The sequence below is a fragment of the Notechis scutatus genome, chromosome 1 (genome assembly GCF_049901735.1).
Source record: "Notechis scutatus isolate UNSWTSFEM ecotype Mainland chromosome 1, rNotScu1.2, whole genome shotgun sequence".
NCBI classification, from domain to species: domain Eukaryota; kingdom Metazoa; phylum Chordata; class Lepidosauria; order Squamata; family Elapidae; genus Notechis; species Notechis scutatus.
Window position 1 is genome coordinate 65,885,352 of NC_142009.1, and position 18,022 is coordinate 65,903,373.

An 18,022-nucleotide genomic window follows, 5' to 3' on the forward strand; every position below is an offset into this window, starting at 1 on the left:
ATGCAACAAAAATTTAGATAAGATTATGGAGGATAAGGTTATTTCTGTAACAGCAAAGCTGGAACAGTTAGGCAATAGCCTTTCTAGTAGTAATATGTAAAAGATGAATACTGTGAAAAATAAGGGAAGAAATAGAAATCTTTAATTTATGGATTTGGAGTAAGATTCTAAAAATAACAAACTTTAAGAAGAACCAATCAATCATGCAAAGGTGCCTCATGATATATTTCAGATTGCTTGGACTGGTTTGTTTGTTCCTGCAGTCTTCCATGTTTTCAGATCTGATAGTAATATTACTCCTGTAGTTGAAAAACAGTTTTAAAAAAAACAACCATGGTTGCTTTTTCTGTCCTTGCTTCCCCCAAGATTAAAAAAACCCCAAAATATACCACAGGTATTATTTCATCTCTTGAAAAAGGTGGGATGATAATGCCTATAGAAAATAGAATGAAATATAATACCGTGTTTCTCCAACAATACGGCCTCGACCAATAGGAAGCCCCACCATGTTTTATTGGCATAAAATCAAATTAAGCCCCTCCCCCCAAAATTAAACCCCATATTAAACATGCGAAATGGGGGGGAAAGAGGGGGGGGGCTTGCCGTTAGGAAGTACTTTTGTTGCATGCCCGGATATGGTGCTGCCTGCGTTGGTGGGGCACTTCATATCGGGAGACCTTCCACCGTTGCTTTCCCTTCTCCCTTGCTGCCGCGGCATTAGAGCAAATGCGTTTGGCGCAGCCACGTGCGGCCAGTCAGGGCTCCTCCCTGCAACTGGAGCCCTGAGGAGACACTTGGCTTCAGGCGCTCCCGTCTTCCCTTTGCTTTCGAAGGTAAAGCGAATTATTTTACAAAGCCTCCCCTGCCCGAGAGGGCAGCCCAACCCCACGTGGGGAGGCTAATTTCCCGGGGCCTCTTCCGTTCCTCCCCGACCTCCCTACACTGCGCGCCTCTGATGCGCTGGTCCCTTCAGCCCAGTGAGCTCTTCCACCTCAAAGAAAGGCCAGGCGGGCGGCTGCAAAGCAGCAGCAGTGGGTCTGAGCTACTCGCAGCGGAAACAGCCACCACCCTTAGCCCGACGCGGGGAGAACGAGCGAGGTTAGCGCCCGCCAGCCCGTCCTTCCTACCTTTGGAGGCACCTGCACCGAGTGCCTCCGCGGCTCAGTTTCCCCTACCGGCGGGTCCTCCTTTCGTGCGGAGGGCTGCAGGGGAAGGCGCTCGCCCAAGAGGATCTCTCCCTCTCTCTCCCCGCAAGGTCAACATCTGCGCTGCGGATTAGAGGGCTGCAGCCGGTTCCTCCTGGTTGCTGCTGAGAGGTGAGGAAGCCGCGGCTCACCCGGGCGAGATTTGGGAACGAGGGGCAGGAGGAGGCATGCACACACCCACGGCTCACTTTCCCAGCTCTGCCCAGCCCTCACGGCTCTGGCGCGGCCCTGGTGGGCAGCGAGCGCCTCCCGCTGGACCCTCCGCTCATCCTGCCAGGGCCGCGCCAGAGCCGCGAGCGCCTTCCCTGCAGCCCTCCGCACGAAGGAGGACCCGCCGGTAGGGGAAACTGAGCCGTGGAGGCACTCGGTGCAGGTGCCTCCAAAGGCGGGAAGGACGGGCTGGCGGGCGCTAACCTCACTCTCGTTCTCCCCGCCGGGCTAAGAGTGGTGGCTGTTTCCGCTGCAGCGGCTCAGACCGCTGCTGCTGCTTCGCAGCCGCCCGCCTGGCCTTTCTTTGAAGTGGAAGAGCTCACTGGGCTGAAGGGACCGGCGCGTCAGAGGTGCGCAGTGTAGAGGAGGTCGGGGAGGAACGGAAGAGGCCCGGAAATTAGCCTCCCACGTGGGGGTTGGGCTGCCCTCTCGGGCAGGGAGGCTTTGTAAAATAAGTCGCTTTACCTTCGAAAGCAAAGGGAAGATGGGAGCGCCTGAAGCCAAGTGTCTCATCAGGGCTCCGGTTGCAGGGAGGAGCCTGACTAGCCGCACGTGTCGCCAAACACCGCGGCGTTGCTCTAGCGCGGCAGCCAATGGTGGCGAACCCGAAGGTCTCCCGAATCCAAGCTGTCGCCGCCGCCCACCCACCATGCAAGGGGGGAATTGGTCACCCGAAAAGACGCGTTTTGGTCAATGGCCCGGCCTATTATGTGAGAAACACGGGTATGTGTCTCTCTGGCTTTTGTAACATCAAGCTGAAAAATGTGAATAGTATGTTGAAGAGGCATCCTCTTTTTCTGATATGCCTGTTAGCTAAGTGCCTGATAATATGTCTACTTTTTAAAAAACTCTTTTTAACTCAATGAAAATGAATGTATGTTGAAGCATCCTCTTGTTGTGCCCATTGTTTCCTATGAAGATTTATTTTAAAACTATTTTTCAATGGGTAAGAACAAAGTTGTGCTTCCATTGTTTCCTATGAAGATTTATTTTATACTTTTTAAAAATGTTTAAAAATGATACTCTATGCTAAATTTTCTGCAATTTAAGTGCCAGGCAGCACTACAGACTACTACCAAACTACTACCTGATTGCTTGCAGCCTTGGGTAAAAAATAATCAAATAGCTGATCAAAAATACCTAAATCATATTCTTATTTAAGGGACAACAGTTTAGAATCAAAATCCTGTCCATATTCTAATCATTTTGATTTTTACAAATCATTTATAGGGTAAAGAACTAGATTGCTGGAGTTTCAATCTAGAGATATTTGGAACATAATTTTTTCTAATAAAATGCATAAATGTAGAAACAGTAAACCTATCCTATCATGGTTCTACATGTAAATGCTCAGAATTTGAACCCAACAGCTTAAAAAAGTATCACATAGGATCCAATCTGGGTCGCTCACTGGGACCAGACATTTAGTCTTTCAAGCTTTTGGACTCATACTGGAGTCCATCCTCAAGGAATTTGTCAGGAATCGGAAGACTAAACCTCTCGTTCTGGTGATCAACCCAGTTTGGTTCGTATCAAATTAACTTGGGACACATATATTTCCCTTCATTCCTAAGTATAACACAATCCACATATTTCCTCTTCTCCTGAAGGTGCCTCTCTGTGCCCTCAATGTATGCTATTAGAAAAATATGTCAGTATTTAAATGTGTGTATTTAATAAGCATTTAAGAACCAAGGTGGCACAGTGGTTAGAATGCAATAGGGCAGGCTAATTCTGCCCACAGCCAGGTGTTTGATCTGACTGGGTCAAGAATGACTCAGCTTTCCATCCTTCTGAGGTCAATAAAATGAGGACCCAGATTGTTGGGAGCAATATAAACTGCTCAGAGAGTGCTGTAAAGGACTATGGACCAGAATATAAGTCTAAGTGCTATTGCTATTTAATTTAACAAATCAACTGTTTCTGACAGATGGTTTATGGGAAATGCTCACCTTTTGTTGTTTTTTAATGTTGCAAAGTTTGTGTCGTTGCAGTAGAGGATAGATCTGAAATAGAAGAAAAGACAAAATTGAAATAATAATATATGTGATAAATGCATATTAAAACATATTTTTAATTATTTAAATATACATGTCCCTTTTATATTTTTATAATCCCTCTCTTGTCTCTTTAGTGCTTTTTCCATTGACTTATTTCAAATCATCTCATGTGGGAAATCTGAACCAATGACAGGTTTTATACAACAAAAGAATTGTACATTTGTTAACATATAACGTTTATTAATTGTCTTATAGATTGTGTAAGGTTCATTAACTGATTAGGAGAACATTTCATTTGAAATACTGAAATCAGTTGTCAAATCCACACTTACAAAACTATGGTGACAATGACAATTTAGAACACAGCTGGATAATAAAAGCTATGTTACTCATTGTTTACACAATTCTTTTCCAAGCTTGCAACAGAATGTGGACATTTAGAAATAAGGCAAGCCCTAAAAAGAAAGGACCTTAACTATTAGTGTGATCTAAATAAGTTTGAAGTTAGTCATGTTGACCATTTAAAAATATTTATGGTATTCTTCTGGAACATTTGTACATCTCAGTTACATCTGTGGATTTTAAGACAGCTATGCTATGTGTTTGATTGTAATCAATAGGATTGAATTTTTATTTCATGAATGGAACAATTTGAATGGTGAGAGTTGTTTTTGTCTTTATCTCTGTATTTTTCTTTATCTCAAGTGAAACAAATAAGTAGTCATTAGAAAGAAAGACTATATGTATAAATGTCGCCTATTTAATTTTTTTATTCTTCATTTCAAAAAGCAACTAATTTCTTATTAATATTTAGATATCAAAATAGAGAATGTGGGGAATCACAGCCTCCAGAATTCTTTGCTATGCAATTCAAACATGTCAGACTGCAGAATATAACAATAAATAAAATTTATGAATTATAAATAACCTAGCTTACACTTGGATTTTCTTTTGCTAGAGTCCCCTTATATAATTTGTGAGCAGCTATTCAACCTACTGTGGGAAATTTACAAGTTTGTTGATGGATTTAAGGTAAACATGAGCAGAAATTGGAATAAATGATGAGAGTTGAAATTTTTCAGTAGACTTGTGAGGTTTTCATTTACCTATTACAAATTGAGTAGGCCTGAAAATTATGGCTTTGTAGAGTTTCCTTGCCAATATAGTTATTCTTCAAATGTTATGAGATTAGTATAAATGTTTGTGTAATAGCTGCTAGGAAAGGACACTAGTACTGTAAGACTATTATGGAAAAACTATGTGCATATAAATCTGAGAAACCTGTGCAAATAATGGCTGGTCCAGAAAGCATGAAACCAGTTTTATATCTTAAAAAGAGAGAGAGAGAGGGAGGGAGAGATAAACACAGTAGAGTCAAAATATTGCTAGTGTGCATTAAATTACTGAAAAGACAGGCAAGAAAATACATGCAAACCATTATCTTTAAGCTAGTTTATTGGCTGTATTTTATATAAGGCAGAGCTGTCAAACTCCTGGCCCATGGGCTGGATGCATCACGCGCTGGCCACACCCATGCCTGGTTTAGCCAAGGGGAAAAAAGTCCCAATACATCATGTCATGCTGCAGTAACGAAGTGAGTTTGACACCCCTGACAGTAAGGCAATGTTTATTCTTACTCTGTATATTAGACTTGGAGGTTTAATTCACCTTTATATGCCACATGCAGCCATACTGATTTATGTTGTACCACAGAATTGCCTTTAAAAATAATACAGCATTTATATCTACGTATGTGTCTCTCTGTGTTTGTGTATGTATGTACAATATGTGTATATATGACATGATAAAAAAATAATAAGAAAGTAAAATGAGCAAAAATCCATATATATTTTTTTAAAAAATAGAGCATGGCAGCATATAAAATTCAACTGTAGTATTAATTTTAAAATCTCTATAGCAGAGGTAACTTATTACCATAATTAAACAAGGAAGGCTAAATATGAATTGACCAATTGTTAAATAAAGGATTCTTCAAAAAAATTGTTTGAATTGTTAATTTTGCTACCGGTAGTAGTATTCTCTGTGTTTTAAATACAATTTATCCCTGAATGATAGATTATGTATTTTAGTTTTCCATTATTGGATGAAAAATTAAATTATCATTTGCAGTCACAATATATGAAATTTTTAAAATGAAAACTATGAAGTTTCTTATTCATTTTAATATTCCATATTTCTATGATAAACAAATTGGAGAAAATGGATGTCCTTTTTTTAAAAAAGAACTGCTCTATTAATCTTTACTATTTATACCAAAGTTCAGCAATAAAATTATGTCCGAATCTCTTAAATTTTTCTGAAGAGCACAATATTGCTATAGATAATTTCCAGTTTAGTTTGCACACTCTGAATCAATCCCCACACCCAGATCACAGCAAGCTCATGTGCCCCTTCCTATAGGTACCATAAATATGATGGTTTATTAAACATCAGCAAAAATAATGTTTATTAAACATCAGCAAAAACCAAATATTGTACGGATAATAATAGTGTGAGAATTAATATCAACAATCCCAAATCCCCAAACCAACAGTCCTTTGGTTAGGTTTAATCTTTTTATGTACTTAATGGCAGCGGAATAGAGATGGAATGTAGAACAATAGGAATCCCTCCTCTATTTTGCACCATTAAAGAAACAATTTGATGGGTGGGGATGATGTATCCAACAATAGGTTGTTGTGTAGATGAATCATAAAAGGCCTGATTCAACATTCTTGTGGTTGGGTGCCACTTGGCAACTCTATTTATCCATGTTAGTCTTTTATATAATTAAAGTTAATACCCTAAATATCCCAAGTAAACCCTTTTTTTAAAATTTCCATGCTTGTAATGAGCATTACCACGTAACTTTTTTCTTTTTCTTTCTTTTTTTGCACGACTGTGAAGGAGTTTCCCAGGTCACAAGTTGCTATGCAAAGAACAACGCCTCCTCAAAAATAAAAGGCACCTGATTCTGTCTTTTCTGTGAATGATAACTTTCCAAACTAATTTAATGAGGATCAGTCAAAATGGAAGAAAAGATGCACAAGCTTTCAATTTTTGCAAAGCTCTTCATCTGATTATACACAAACAAAGTAAAAGAAACAAAAATGTTTTTAAAATATAGGTACACTGACAGAGCTTTGAGGCCTGATGTGTAAATCAGTCTCAAAACTGCAGTATATAAGTACTAATTAGTTCTGTAAGTATTCATTAATGGTAGGTGTTGTTGGAGGAGTAAGTCACACCTGTGATTCAAAGGGAAACAACAGTAGCTCCTCTCCTTTAACTTTCCACCCACTGTCCATTTTGAGACACAATCAGTGGTGGGTTTCAATTTTTTTTACTAACGGTTCTGTGGGTGTGGCTTGGTGGGCGTGGCAGGGGAAGGATACTGTAAAATCTCTAGTCAGAGGTGGTATTTGCCGGTTCTCTGAACTACGCAAAGTGTTCACTACCAGTTCTCCAGAATTGATCAGAACCTGCTGAATACCACCTCTGAATTCAATGAATATTGATTCTTTGATTGGGCTCTGGCTCTCAGTGAAATAGGTAAGTTCCTGGTCTAACAAAGGGTAGAAATAAACTTTATAGTAGGAAATTTCCACAAGTACACTTTCAAAAAGGGATGCTTAAGGGGAGAGTACCATGTGATTTCCTGAATCTTTCAATAAGCTCTCACTAAATCTGAGAACAGTTTGCAAGAGTACAGTTGTTTGACAGAATGGCTGTTGAAATACAGCACATCACAAGGGATTTCTAAATTAATGTGATATAACAATACGAGGTGGCCTTCTAATGAATTTGTTCTATGTGTTTCACGAGCTGTCTTCTTGAATCCGAGAAGCCTGCTTCTATTCTGGTTCAGCCTCTCTGTGAAGAGACTCTGCATTTGGGAAGGCAGAATTCCAATTCAAGCACAATTAGAAATATAATCAGGAAATATCTATTGAATGAGTTTAAATATGCAGGATTGGATAGGTTGCACTTAGGTTACAGACAGTTTGGCAGAATCTTTATGTATTCTCTTTGAGAAATTTTGCAGAACAGGAAAAAACCCAGATGACTTTGAAAAGGACAAATGTTCATATCTTGAATGGAGAACTGGGGACCTACCGAATTTGTCAAGGCCAGCCTTGTCAGACCACATCTTAATTGTTTATTTATAATTCCAACAGAGGTAATGAAAATGCTGTGGACACACTATTTTTTGATATTTGACAAAGTACATGTCCGCCTTCCAAGATAGGCCAAATCTGGAAACCAAAAACATACAAGCTAATACTAATACTAATACAAGCTAATGCTAATACTAATACTTTTATTGTAAGGTTATAGTAACAGAATCTTGCACCCTGAGATGTACTTCTCTCTACCCACCCACCCAACCCTTTTTAAAAAATCTTCTTGCAAACTAAGGAGATCCTTGCTTGAGATGTTGCCTCAGATTACATTCTGCCTGGGACTCAGATTTGTGCCATCTGCAAATATGATAAGCATTTCCTCCACTCTTTTGTTCATACCATTAATAAGTTCTTGAACTATCTTGGTTCTGCAGTTCATATAGTATATTCCAGTCTAGTGAAAAACTGTAAACAAATACTTTTTATCCAGCTCTTGTATTTCAACATAGCAAGGGTTAGATTTTTTTAATCAATTCTAACCCTTGCTGTGTTGCATTTCTTTCTGTTCTTCCTCAAGGTTATTCTTGTAACCCATGCTTTTCTGTTCAAAACTATTGAAATACAAAAGCTGGATAAAAAGTATTTAACAGTTTTTCAACAGGCTGGAATATACTATATGAACTGCAGAACCAAGATAGTTCAAGAATTTATTAACGGTACTAACAAAAGAGTGGAGGAAATGCTTATCATATTTGCAGATGACACAAATTTAGGTAGGATAAATAATGTTGTAGAACAGTGTTTCTTAACCTTTTTTTCCCCTCAGGACTCTTTCTACCTATAAAAATTATAAAGGGCTCCATAAAAGTTTTTGTATGGATTATATTTATTGATATTTACCATACTAAAAATTAAAATTAATGCATTTGTTGCTATTTCTTCTTATGATTGTTTGAAATGATTTAAAGATTGTATTATTTTTCAATGTACGCTGGCAAACTATTTTGATCTTGCAGACCCCTAAGAGAGTCTTGGGGGATCATGAAAGGTCCTAGGACCATATTTTAAGAAACAGTGTTCTAGAACGTTTCTCAGTTGTGGCAAGTTTAAGATGTATGGTCTTCGATGCTTGCTGTGGAATTCTGGGAGTTGAAATCCATGAATTTTAAAATTGCCAAAGCTGAGAAACACTGTCCTGGAAGACAGAAAATTCAAAATTATATTGATGTTAAAGAAGTGAGCTGAAGAGTAAAAGCCAAAAATCAGAAGTAGTTTGGTAGCACTTTTTCAGATTAACACATTTTATTCAAAGATCTTATGGAAGAATATGCTTTAATAAAGTGTCCTGTCTGAAAACTATCTCTTAGTTTCTAGCTGGAGACAATACATGTGAAAAGAATTTTTGAATTATATTTGATTACAAGTTGAAAATGATGCAGCATATGTCATGGATGAACTTTATCCAAGAATAAAATAAATTATGTACTATCAACATAATTCTAACTATGGGTTTTAATAATATATTCTGTCCCGTTCTGGACATTATACTTTAACAAGCATTCAGAGAAATTGAAACAAGTACAGAGGGAGCCAACGAAGATGATAAACAGACCAGAAATTAATTCTTATGGGTATAAATAACTATACTTAGTGAATTACAAAGGAAATGACAGTACTTTTCAAATATCTGTGGTTTTGGAGGGCTCAGAAAAAACGGTCAAATTCTGTTTTATAGTTATGTGTAAAGAACACATAGTAATAATATTCAACTTCAGGAATGCTAAGAAAGTCTTCCTATTAGTAAGTTAAATTCCATAATGGAACTGATTTGAATTACACTGATTTTAATTTTATATTCATTGTACTACCTTTTTTTCCTAGCATTTATTTTAAAGATAGTTCTCAACTAATACACCAGTTACATAGAAAGATGTCAAAGTTATAACACATCCCCCAAAATCTACTTATCTGCTGGATGCAAAGTTCTAAAACTTGCCCCACCGGACAAATGACCACATTTTGGGCACGCAGCAACTGGCCCACATTTATGGCCATTTGTAGCATCCCATAGTCATGTGCTTACAATTTATATTTTTTCCAGAAACTGTGGTTATTTTTGGTTTCTGGCAAAAAAAAAAAGGCCCACAGCAAACAATGGATTCACTTAATGACCATGGCAAGAAAGGACATAAAATCAGGAATGGTCATGTAGTGACTCACTTTATGATCATCATGACTTATAACTGCAATTGCAAACTCAATTATGGCCATAAGTCAAGGGCTACTTGTATTGCTGTAAGCTATTGACAACTTCTGTAAGCAGAACAGATGGGGCAGAAAATAGATAAATAAAATAAATAGGATAAGAAATGAATGCATTCCCCCTTTACTGAAAGCATAAAAGCACAGGTTGGGCTGCCAGAAATGCTGCAGCTGACATCCCCTCAGTGACGTGGCAGACTGGACTCAGGAGCCCAAACAGCCCATTCCAACTGGGATCAAGTAAATAGAAAGGTTTAACTTGTAAAAAAGTAAATACATTGAACCTTACTCCTTTGAAGAAGCTCAGCATTTAAGCTTGCTTCTCTACAGGTAGTTCTTGACATACAACAGTTCATTTAATGACTGTTCAAAGTTACAACGGCACTGAAAAAAGTGACTTATGACAGTTTTTCATACTTATATGACCAAAATTCAAATGCTTGGTAACAGACTCATATTTATGACCGTTGCAGTATCCTGGGGTCATGGGATCACCTTTTGCCACCTTCTGCCAAGCAAAGTCAACGTGGAAGCCAGATTCATGTAAACAACTGTTACTAACTTAAGAACTGCAGTGATTCACTCAACAACTGTGGCAAAAAGTAAAATGGGGCAAAACTCACTTAATGTCTTGCTTAACGACAAACATTTTGGGCTCAATTTTGGTCATAAGTCAAGGACTACTTGTATCTCTTTTTAGAGTTATGTTTACTGTCACCAAACAATTCCTCAATGATGTAATTAGAGCTGTTTTATTTTCTACTGACATTTTTCGGTCACTGTGTGAAAGGCAAGTCCTAAGTGGTAGTGACATTCTACAGTCTTTTGTTTAGCTATCACCTTTGGCTAGGATGAGACACAAAGGATGAGCAGCAAGAACCATTTCTAGATTTCCTCCTTCTCTTTTAATCCTCCTTGAAGTCATCTGAGCATTGTCCATTGTAAGCTATTACCTTAGATTCTGCCTACTATAATAGAAAAAGAATGACTCCATCTTATGCAGCACTGTGCATGACTTTAGTGGGAAGAAGAATCCGAGAAATTGACAAGGCTCATAAATCTACAAAGCAATACTTCGTTTATATTGTTTTGTTTTTTAATATGGTCCAAATATCTATTTATCTAGGAATCAACATGGGAATCTCTAGCTGCTATTCTAAAAAGCTGCTATTCTGAAGTCCTGTTCTCAGTGATTGCCTTTTTAAAAGTCAATTTTATTATTATTTATCAAATTTATTGGCTGCCCATCTTTAAAATGAGTTATATTTGGAATTGCGTTTATTGTAAACATTAGATTTTTCAATAATAACCAGTAATCTGCTACTGGAGGAAATAAATCAATTTTATGTATAAACAGGATATTTTATGAAATTAGTGGATGTTTACGAACTGTATAGTTTTGAGTCATGCATTTGTATAAAATGCAGAGTAGGAACTGAAGAACTCTTATATATCAACATTCCTCTTAAAAATATGTATCACAAAAATATTCATTTAGAAACACAACCCACTATTCAGTTGAAAATATTTTCAAGTAAGTGAACGTAGAATTTATTGCAAATAAACAACTCAATCCATAATCACAGCACCCCATATTGTCTACCAAAATTAAACCTTCCTGTCAACTTTTATCCAGCTGATATAATTACTGTGGTAGAGCAATATCACTTGCAATAAGGAATCAAGTGAGTGGTTATTTACAAGTCAAAGTTTAGTCAATTATTCACCTAGGCCAAGGGTGTCAAACTCAAGGCCTAGGGCACAAATCCATCTCACGGGGTGCTTATATCTGGCCTGTGGGGCTGCCCTGGAAATAGCAAAGGACTAGCCTGAGCACTCTGCCAGCAAAAACAGAGCTTGCGAGGGCCACGCGTGGCTCTTCCAAGCTCCAAATTCACTAGCAGAAGGTTGCAGGAGGCTGTCCCAGCCGAAAACGGAGCTCACGAGGGCCGTGCATGTCCCCCCCTGAGCTCTGTTTTTGCTGGCAGAGCGCTTGGGCCACCACAGGTGCCCCGCAACACAAGTGATGTCATGCTGCTCACACCCCCTCCCCTGAGGTCAAACACAACCCTGTTGCAGCCATCACTGAATTCGAGTTTGACACTAATCTAGGCATTTAATGATCTGTTTGTTGTAACATTTTAAGTTGTGTTCATCCTCAATTATACTTGTTCATTTAATGACAGTTCAAAGTTATGAAGCTTCAGAAAGTGGCATATGACTTGTCCTTAAGTTACAACATGACTATAATTGGGTAGTTGACAACCAGCTTGCATTTATTACAGTTGCAGTGTCTTTGCTCCCATACGATTGTGATTTGCAATCTTACCAGCTGACTTCCGGCAAGCAAAATTAATTGGGGGAAGCCTATTAATTGTTCAGTGCCAGGAAAGAGTTTTTCCTATGATGGTCAATATTCTCTTCCCTTCCACTGCCCATTTTGGCTTTGATCATCCAGGGCTTTCACATACTGCTTTTTAATAAGACACAGAAGTTATAGACTGAATTACCAGTCTGGGTATCATATGTGCAATATACAATGTGTGCCATCCATCCTAGCAATAAAAATAGTACTGGTCAGTGTGGCATGTTTTGGCTAGAATGTGACAACAGCAATCCTAATCCTAATCCAGTTCTATCTATCTATCTATCTATCTATCTATCTATCTATCTATCTATCTATCTATCTATCTATCATGTATGGAAGATATGCAAACCTCTGACTATCTGATCTGATGCTCCCTCTAGAAAGGACAAAAGGCAATGAAGGGGATTTACAAATCCCAACCAGGGCTGAGAAAGGGAAAGAATAGGATGAGCTGTGATTGTTTCAGGGCAGACAGAGGGCCAGAAGGAACTGACAGCCTACTCATGTTTTGCAAGTGGTAGCATTTTAAGAGAAGCTGATTTAAAATAGGGAACCACTTCTCCCCTTTTCCCCGACTGGTAAATGAAAGAGGATCAAACTTTCTGAATTTAGGCAAAATAAACAAATTCGTACTTCCCACTAAAATAATAATTTTGAACATTACTGAGGGATTGTTTATTTTATAAAATTCCTTGTGTTTATTTTATCAAGTTATAAAATAGTATCATTGTATTATTTGCTCTATAGATTAAATTTTATTAAAAGGCCCAAACCTGACCCAGTTACATCATTTGTTTAATTCATTGCACAAATCTGTGCAATTTTAAGGGAACTTGATATTGCAGTTTGAGAACTTCATCCTAATACATGTGAAACTCTTCTTTTTCTCTACCAAAAGACCATTATTACTTCTCATACTAATAACACAAAGTTTTATTCCCCTGACTTTTCCTATAGCCAGATAAATTTGTTAGAACTGTGGAAGGATTAAAATGAGGATCTGACTTGAGCTCAAGAAAAGCTGGATAGAAATCTAACAAAGAAACATACAAATGTTCCCTCCCAAAACACAGCAAGTCAAAAGAATAAACGTAAACTAAGTTATTTTCCAGCATAATTTTAGCTATTTGTCCTCAAGATTAATTTTTAGAGGTTAAATAAGACATTACAACTTGGCTGGTATTCCACATTACTTTCAGTAATATGGTTTGCTAAATAACCCACATTAACTGGATTTATACAGCATGTTAAGCTAAAATTAGTTTTCCCTAAACCTTAATTGGCTGGCTTTACTCACCCACTAAACCAAAATCTTAGCATTGTGTGTGAAAGCAGCTTATAACCATTGGTAATTTCTCAATGTGAGTCAAAACTGCTGACTTCCAGATATTACTGAAGCAGAATGATGACAAGATGCAAAACAGCAGGAGAATAAAATAAGCTGCTTATATTGCCTGTGTGCTGAGATATTACAAATCAAAATTGTGGCTTGGTCCAGAAGAAGGAAGCTTTCTACTCTGGTGAGTGCTCAAAACAGAAGATAAAATTAAGAATAAAATTACAGGTAATCTTCACTTAAAAATGGTAATTGGGACCAGCAATTCTGTCGCTAAGTGATGCAGCCATCAAGCAGGATGTTACATGACCGTGCCAACTTACAACGGCAGCTGCAACAGTCCTGGCTGCTGTTGCTAGGTGAATCCTATGCAGTTGCAGGTTATGTGACCTTGCCATTTAAAACCTCCTGCCAGCTTCGCCCACAGAAACCAGCGGTGAAGGTCACAAATGGCGATCACTTGACCACAAGGTATGGCAACTATTGTAATTGTGAGTCAGTTGCCAAGTAGCTGCATTGCGATCACATGACTGTGGGGATGCTGCAACCGCCACAAGTATGAGCAAGGTCCCTTGTTCAGTGCTGTGGTAACTTGGAAAGGTCGCTGAATGAGGACTACTTACCTATAAAGTCAAAACTCAATGACAAACGTTAAAATAATCTAACTATTAAAGCTTAGCAAAAGATAAGCTTCTTTAACAGTTTTCCTACACATAGAAAGTAGAGAGTCCAATGAAACTCCTTCAGAAGCATGTGTTACGCCTGGAAACAATTCAGCAGGAAGATGGACCAGGAAAATGGGCATCTTCAAAAAAATCAGATCTTAACAGCCAAATAAGGACTTAACAGAGAGGTAGTCCTTTAGTTAGTCAAGCCCTAAACGGTTTAAGAGCTTTAACACTCTGTACAAACAACTTAGATTGTCCCTGGTAAGTAATTAACAGCCTGCATTATATTATCAGAGGAAGGGAGGCAAATGACAAAATGAGCATTGTGGCATTGTGACCTTTTTGTATGTGCGCTGTGACATTGCATGGATATACATAAGGGTAGAGTTTGCTTTGTGACACTGCAGTGCTTTTTTTAACTATCCTAGGGGAAAAGGGGATTCTTCAGATGCCTCTACAATATGACCTTACACTTTGTATTGATTGGCGGATTAGTTACTGCATTTTTTAAAACCATCAACAGCAACCTCTGGATATTTTTAAAGGATACCTTCAAAAACAGCGTGGGTTGTAGTGAAAGCAGGCAATGAAGGTGTGGGTAGCTGCTCATTCTAACTAGCTCAGAAACAGTTGTAGCTGGTGCACTTGGCGGATTTGTGCAAAAGTATTCTTTGCCATAGCTGTTGGGTCTAGTGACAGCTGAGGATTGGTAAATATTCTAAGGCTGCAGATCTGCTTTCTTGTGGAAAGGCAACCTATCTAAAACAGGTTGAACTTTAATCCCTAAATGTCATTTGTACTCACCAATAGTTTCTATGTTTGCCTGGATTTAATCAATCCAAAGATGATGAATATATTGCCACTACTTTTAAAGCATTCTTTTAAAATAAAAAGCAAAAACATTTTGTAAAATTAATACATAGTTGACTATGTTTAGTAACAATGTTTTATTTTATTTTTTTCTTCCAGGAAATGCGGGTATATATGAATGTTTCTATCACACAGTACATGATCCTTCCAACAGCCCAATGCAGCACATTAGACTGAAAAAGAGTGACTGGTCCCAGATGACCTTTGTGAATAAGTAATTGCTCATAATAATGTATTTGGTTTTAAATCACTGCTTGAATTACATGGAGCAAGATCAGCGCTCACTATAATTTGAGCTCAGACTTAAACGATTTGTTCTTTCCCACCAAAATTTTGCATTATGTTTTTAATATTGCATTATGTTTTCAAAGGAAGGTGTTGCATCTTTGAAAGACAGAAATTTAAAGATCGTTAAAACTTATAAACATTTCAAAACTGTGTTGGATATCTTTAACCACTGGCCATTTTCTTATCCTACTAATCTAGGCTATTGAAAAGAGCCACAAAAGGAGCAGACATTTTAAGTATACATATTTATGGTTTTATATATTGTAAATTAATGGAAATATGTTCTCATGAACGTAGGTGCTGCTTCCATTCATGGAAGTGTCTGAGATCCAGTAAAAACTTCTAATGGGAGAAAAAGAAACAATCTGCAACTATTATGCTGTTCCATTTTTCCCTTCCACAAAGAAATCAACCAAAGGAACACAAGCAAGGTTGCGCTGGAAGGGGTGTGGAAGAAGATCTTTTTGCTAGCTGGAGAAGTAACCGAATAAAATAGAATGAAAGTAGTTATTTAGACACTGGCATATATTCAAGGTTTTGGGGGAAAAAACCCAAAATCAGTTGATTCAAAGAAATATTTTAATGTTATGCTTTTACAAAATTAAATTATTTTATAAAGGGGAGTTATGGAGTGTGTTTTGGGAGTTATGGAATGTGTTGCAACATCCTAAAGACACTAGTAGAATTGCTTTTCTAAACCTGGTGGTTACCATATGTGTTGTACTACATTTCCTAACATTCCCTTTTGGGAGATCCTCAATCTCCCAAAATGTGTACAATTTTAAGTTTAAAATATTAGTATTTACAATTCTTGGAAAATAAATGTTGGTCATCTATTCTAAATCTTAGAAGACCAAGATGTCAATGTACCAAGTTATGGCTGTAAAGTATAGTAGTATTTCCAAATCTGGGCTGCAAAAAATTCAGACACCGCTAGATGGCAGCCAAAAGCTAGTTTTCTATATCTCTGCCCTTCTGCCATCTCTTGACCACAAAGACTTTTGCATCTCAAATCTGGTAGCTACATTCTTGAGATATCAATTCTTTCTTTTCAGTAACAGATCAGTGGTGGGATTTAAAGATTTTTACCACTGGTTTGGTGGGTGTGGCTTGGTGGGCGCGCTTTGCACGTGTGCACACACTTTGCGCGCACGCACGCACCAAACGCTCACTTTGCGCAGGCGCAGAGGCATTCCAACTCACCTCCTGCAAGCCTGCACTCTCCCCGTCGCTTCAGCAGCTACCAGCTGCGCTTCAAAAGCAGGGAATAAAGGCAAGTATGGGAGCCCGGGCGGGCAGGTGGGCCCAATAGCAGAGTGGCAGAGAAAACTGGTTAGGTCTTCGCTGCTCACTGGCACTACGGGCTCGGTAGAACCGGGCTGAACCGGTAGAATACCACAGTGACTTTTGCCGCGGCCCGCGCCTTTTGATGAAAAGTCGGTGACCCCACCGGGCTTCCCCACGCAGTAGGACTTGTTCACAGACCGGTACGGTCAGGACCGGGGTTGGGGACCCCTGGAATACCACACTGGTTGAGATGTGTCTGTGAGTGAAACACTGTCTATAAAAAGGTGTGTGTTCATGGATGTACATGGGAGCCATACCTCCAATCTTGTAGCCTATTTGGCGATCAAAATACAACTATATCCAAACCTTGGAAATTAAGCCACACACAGGCTCCTAAACTGTAAGCCATGACCCTTGAGAGATTGTGAGCAAATTTGGTGGGTTGGGGAAATGCAGCTGCCAGAGCCTCTAGGGGAATGTGCTTCATGATTGCTCAGCTGTTGGCTCAGCTGTCCTTCTACCCACATAGGTGATGAATGGTTCTTGCTTCTTCCTCAGCTAAGTTGGGCTAGAAACAGTCTCAGTGACATCAACCAGGAAAGGTTAGTAGAAAGGATGAGATTGCACATAAGCCCACATTGTCATGTATACACACCATGCCCACATTGCTTGGACTTGTGCATTTAGTCATACAATATCATCGGGATAATGATAAAATCTGAGAAGGCAGTTAAGTAGTTAATGGAGGCACTCTGGGGGTTTATGCATTTCTTTGTTAAAGTAATTTTTCCACCTCTTATGCAACAGAATTCCAGAAAGGATGAGGATGATGACACACAAGAACACAAGATAATGGAAAAGAAATAGGGATCTCACTGGAAAATCCCCTTCTCCTCACATTTAGCTGAGTCCTGCAGAAGGATCATTAGTGGAAAAATGGAAATGGGTGTGTGTGTGTGTGTGTGTGTGTGTGTATGTGAGGAAATGTGTTCACATTTAGAGAGAATGAGATTATTTTGCACTTGGTTTTTTTTCTTCATCATCATAATTGTATCACTATTATTTAAATATGATTTTATTAGTATTAATGCTATTGTTGTTGCTATTGTTAGTGTACTTTCCAATGTGATGCCGATGAAAAGGTTACACAGTACATTGGGAAAAAAATTCTAAACACTTTAGCCCATCTCAGCTGGCCCTCTCCAGGCCATTTGACACAGCTCTCACATTACTACCCCCAATGGGCAGCCATGTTGATTTTCTTCCAACTCCTGTATCCCTAAATAGAGAAACTGTTCATGTGGTTATTTCAGTTACCCTGAATGGGAGGGAGGGATGTCCTGAGCCTGCCCTTTTTTTGGAATGAGGATTCTGTAAATATGCACCCAGTTTGGGGAAGAAATA